Genomic DNA, 6,023 nt, shown 5'->3' with positions numbered 1-6,023 from the left:
CAAGTGAAATCTTTTTACCATTCCTTTGATCCCTAGTTATCTCAATGAAAACGTAGATATATTCTTTTTTTTAATAGTTTATATGGTCAAGTGTCGTCCGATTTATTTTATAGGTAGATAGTCTTTATATATATAAAAGATAGTGTCATTTGATGATAAATTAAAAAAAGAATATTCTTATAATGATAAATTTATATTTTTTTTATTCCCTATCTTTATTTGCATAGGTATATCTGTTTACATGTAAAAACATAGACAAAAGATTAATCTTTAAGAGAAAAAAAATAGATTTTAGGATCTTAATTTATATATATTATTATGGGTTGGTATATCTTGGTCAAGTCAAAATCTAGTCTAGTTGGAGGTGACATGTCAGATATAATGTTTGACCCCATGGTTGACCAACTCAGTCAAGATCTAGTCTAGTTGGAGGTGACACGTCGAATATAATGTCCGACTCCATGGTTGATCGACTCGGTTAAGCACCTGATTTGGCTCTGTGCTCGACTCGGCTCAACACCCGATTCGATCTCGTGCCCGACTCGGCTCAACACCCGACTCCGCAATTAACTCGACGCCCGACTGACTTTGTGGCTGATTCAGCGCTCGATCGACTCCATAACCTACTCGGTGCCTAATCAACCCTGCTCCCGATTGAATCCGTGATCTCCCAAATAGAGATCAGCTCCCCCCTCCCCCGGTCAGTTCAGTCTCGCCAAGTTCGTACTCTCGCCCAAGTGGTCTTATTCCATCATTACTACTTCCTTTGCTCCACCACTCATGTCGTTGAGCCACCCCTAAAGGATACATGCAATGGTAAAATACTCAACGGTAAATCACCTACCTCATTAATACGACATGACTTCTTATCGTATTAAGCATGAGTGATAGGACCCTCAACTCCCGCAATGATGAGATATTTTTCTTACTGCTGATATAACGTTCCCTTTACTACCGATGTGCTATCTCCATATAAGGACTCCGTTGCTCGTAGGCGCAGGTACACGCTCACACAACGAACATTCTTCATTTCTGTCTTCCTTCATCTCCTTTTCCATCTCCGATCGACGGACTAACTTGGGCGTCGGAATGGCTGAACTTGGACATCCCTGACCTCCATTCTGACCATTCCCTCTCTTTGCAGCACTACAAGGATACTGTTGGGTTGCAAGGGTGCAAACATAGTCCCACATCTAAAGTACATGGAAAAGATCTGGGGTTAAAAGGATGGAAAGTATCTCCATTGGTATGAGGCCTTTTGGGGAGAGCCCAAGAACAAAGCCATGAGGGCTTAGGTCCAAAGTGGACAATATCATACCATTGTAGAGATATTTTGATTCCATCGGTTCTAATAGATACCATTTTCTTCATTAAGTCATGGGATTCGTACCGCTCTATCAATGTCGAAGCCAGGTGTCCGGTGGCTCATCTGGATACGATCTCAAGCAGGAACATAATTAGCATCGTTTGTGGAAACACTAAGTTAGGATCCTGAATTGAGACGTTCTGATGGATAACCCCAGAAGATCAGCCATCATCACCATGACCCATGATGAATTCAACATAATTGTAGCCACTGATGTTCAGGCAGCCTCACAGAATTATCCTGGAGATCCTGCGCCACCTTCGAGGATACCAACCATGTCCGCAAAAGTGTCTCAGATCCCTACTCGAAGGTAGCAACCACCAATGGAGGTACTGCGAGCTCACCCCGCTACGCCAATACGGAGAGCCAAGGGATACGATGTGTTCATGGAGTCTGCGGCGGGCAGAATGCCCCCTAGAGATCCAGCCAGGGGCAAGGGACCTTGGTTAGGAAAAATAAGCGAACCAGAGGGCACGCCTTTCGTCCGACGTGTCTTAGAGGAGGAGTTACCTCACTATTTCCGAACTCCCCAGCTTGCCAACTACACAGGAGCTACAAACTCGGAAGATCACGTAGGATGATTTGAGAACGCGACCTTGCTACATTAGTATATCGATGGCATCAAGTGACGTGTCTTCTTAATCACATTGGTCCGCTCAGCCCAACGGTGGTTCAATTGACTCCCTACCGCTTCCATTCGAATGTTCACGGATTTCAAGGCCTCTTTCTTGCAGCATTTCACCACCAGTAAGACATATCACAACACATCCATGGATCTCTTTTCCATCAAATAGAAGCCCTCTTGAAAGAAACCTGAAAGAGTACGTGCATCGCTTCAATCAGGTGGCTCAGGGCGTGCATTCAACCATGTCCGAAGTACTCGTTAGTGCTTTCTCACAGGATTTGCTGGAGGGGGACTTCTTTAGATCACTCATAAAGAAGCCCTCGGAAAACTTTGATGTTTTGCTGAGCTCGAGCTGTCAAATACGTGCATGTGGAAGAAGCTCAATCGGCTTGACAAAAAAGACACAGACGTGAGTCACCATTCAATGTCCACTCGTAACACCCCTGTCATCATTCGACCTGATCCAGGGTCATTGCCTCAACCTTTGCGAGGAGTCAAGGCCAGGACACCATCAAACGCCCCCGAGGACAGGCAATAGAGCTATTCAGACAATGGCCACGATCCCTGCTCAATCCTTAGGACTTAGCCAATGGCTCCCTCGCTTTTGTGCTTACCATCAGTTGAGGGGTCATGCTACTCATGAGTGTTATCAGTATGCTCATGAGCTCCGTCGGGCTACCGAGCAACATTCCTTGAGTCAACCCTATCCCTCTTAGTCCCAAAGACCATCGGCAGGCCGAACCTCTCAGGACCTACAGTAGCATTCTCCACCCCATGTTCATAGGAGAGATCGCTCTCCTAGGCGGTCATCCCAACCAACGCAACCAAGCGAACTTCGAGGTCCTGTCAGATCTGACTGCAAGACTCGGCACGACAATAACAAGGGCAATGCACCTCGAGGTGACATCCATATGATCACAGGGGGATCAACTAGGGGAGATTCTAATCAAGCAAGGAAAGCTCATGGTCGATGCCTCGAGAATTACAACGTTAGCACCATCCAAGGGGAAGAGGAAGGCCCCAGATAGGCTTCGGACCTCAAGACTTGAGTGGAAATCTCTTATGATGATGCTTTAGTCATTCATACCACAGTTGCAAACTATAATGTTGCGCGCGTCTTTGTGGATACAAGAAGTTTAGTGAACATCATCTTCAAAAGGGCTTTCGACCAAATGCAAATAGATGAAGCCGAGTTAGAGCCTATGACTACCTCTCTGTTCGAGTTTACGGGTCATGAGGTACAACCTCTCGATCAAATTAGTCTGATCATATATTTAGGAGAGGAGCCTTTACGAAGGACTCGGCACTTCCTTCAACATTGTTGACACCCCTTGTACCTACAACGTTATACTTGAGAGACAGACCTTAAGTGCCTTCCAAGATGTGGTGCCTATTTTTTATCAGAAGATGAAGTTTTCAGTCGGAGACCAAATTGGCGAAGTCCGGGGGGACCAGTTGACCTTTCAGAAATGTTATGTGGACATGGTTTGAATTGACATGCGAAAGAACTAAAGGATTCAAGGGGACGAGATACATGTCGTATAAGAAGCGCTATTTCTTAAGACGGTGAAGATCGAGAACAAATGCAAATTCATCCTGACTGGATTAAGGCGACCATCCAAGTGGCTGTCGACCTACCGCCAGAGATTAACCAAGAGTTGGGTGCATACCTTTCCCACAACTAAGACGTTTTGCCTGGTCAACCAAAGACCTTATTGGTGTCTCGATAATGATGGTGATTCGATTGCCTCATCGGATGCCTCACCCTCATTAATGCGCCTCGAAACTGGTGCACACAAATAATGCGTGTGTGGGGAAGACGCGCGTCACCTCACTCGATGGTGCATGCCATCGGACACAACTTTCCATGCCAACTCGATTTGCTGATTCATTTATGACTTTCTTGACTTACTTCTGACTCAAGCTCGTACTGAAGAACTGGTCTAGTCAGTCTGACTCAGACCTCTTTCGACTAGACTTGTGGGGAGACTCATGTTATGGGTTGGTATAACTTGGTCAAGAAAGTCAAGATCTGATACAGTTGGAAGTGGCATGTCAGATACAATGCCCGACCCCATGGTTGACCAACTTGGCTCAGCACTCGACTCAACTTGGCCTAGTGCCCGACTTGACTTAGCACCCGATTGACTTTGTGGTTGACTCGACGCCCAATCAACTTCGTGACCTACTTGGTGCCCAACTAGCTCTGCTCCCGATTGAATCCGTGATCTCCTAGACAGAGGTCAACCCCTTGGTCAGCTCAATCTTGCCAAGTCCGCTCTCTCACCCAAGAGGTCTTATTCTATCATTACTACTTCCTTTACTCCCCCACTCATGTTGCTGGCTCGTCCCCCAAAGGACACGTGTGATGGTAAAGTACTCAATGGTAAATCACCTACCCCATTAATATGGCATAACTTATTACTGTACTAAACATGGGTGATGGGACCCTCAACTACCATGATGATAGGATATTTTTCTTATCATTGATGTGACGTTCCCCTTACTGTTGATGTGTTGTCTCTATATAATGATTTCGCTGCTCGCAGGTGTAGGTACACGCTCACACAATGAATATTCCCCACTTTCTGCCTTCTTTCATCTCCTTCTCTATCTTTGATCGACAGACTGACTTGGATGTCAGAGTAGCTGAGCAAGGGCACCCGTAGCCTCCATTCTGACCCTTCTCTCTCTTTGCAGCTCTACACGGATACTATTTTCTTCACCAAGTTGTGGGATTCATACTACTCTATTAATATCGATGTCAGATGTCCGGTGACTCATCTACATACGATCTCAAGTAAGAACATATATTAATCATTACAAGTAATTCCTCGTTGAATTCTCTACACACGATATTTAAATTTTTAATTATTATATTTATTATTCGCATATTTTTCCCTAAAATAAAAGAGAGAAAAAAATGTAGGCTCGGATGTAAATAGATTTATCTTAAGGATGAGATGGTTGTGAAAGAGACCCTTCTTTCCTTAATCCTTCAGTTTCAATTTCATCATCGCCCATTGTTTTTTTTAATTGAAGACATAGGTGTGCCTTGAAGTCATAAGATTCATACCGCTCTATTTCAAGTATCCGATAACTCATCTGGATACGATCTCAAGTAAGAATATATATATTAATCATTACAAGTAATTACTCATTAAATTCTCCACATACAATATTTATCTTTTTATTATATTTATTATTCATACATCCCCCCCCCCCCCCCCCCCCCCCCCCCCCCCCCCCCAAAAAATAAAAAGAGGAAAAAAATTTACGCTCGGATGTAATTAGATTCATCTTAAAGATGAGATGGTTGTGACCCTTCCTTCACTTTCAATTTTCATCATTGCCCATTATTTTTTAATTGAAGACAGAGGTGTGCCTCAAAGTTGTGGAATTCATACTACTCTGTTAATGACGAAGTCAGATGTCCGATGACTCATTGGGATAAGATCTCAAGTAAGAACATATATTAATCATTATATGTAATTACTCGTTGAATTCTACACACACTATTTAAATTTTTTATTATATTTATTATTCATACATTTTCCCCCAAAATAAAAGAGAAAAAAATTTTGGGCTTGGATGTAATTAGATTCATCGTAAGGATGAGATTGTTGTGAAAGAGACTCTTCCTTCCTTCACTTTCAATTTTTGTCATCGCCCATTATTTTTTTAATTGAAGACAAAGGTATGTCTTGAAGTCGTGGGATTCGTACCGCTCGATTAATGTCGAAGTCAGGTGTCCGATAACTCATCTAGCTAGATACAATCTCAAGTAAGAACATATATAAATCATTACAAGTAATTACTCATTGAATTCTCCACACACAATATTTAAATTTTTTATTATATTTATTATTCATATATTTTTTCCCCCAAAATAAAAGAGAGAAAAAATTTGGGTTCGGATGTAATTAGATTCATCTTACGAATGAGATGGTTGTGAAAGAGACCCTTCCTTCCTTCACTTTTAATTTTTGTCATTACCCATTATTTTTTTAATTGAAGACAGAGGTGTGTCTC

This window comes from Curcuma longa, chromosome 4, assembly GCF_044706935.1.
Source record: "Curcuma longa cultivar G26 ecotype Majalengka, Jawa Barat chromosome 4, ITB_CL_G26_1.1, whole genome shotgun sequence".
Classification (NCBI taxonomy): Eukaryota; Viridiplantae; Streptophyta; class Magnoliopsida; order Zingiberales; family Zingiberaceae; genus Curcuma; species Curcuma longa.
The sequence above is the reverse complement of the archived record's forward strand: the minus strand, read 5'-3'. Positions refer to the sequence as shown.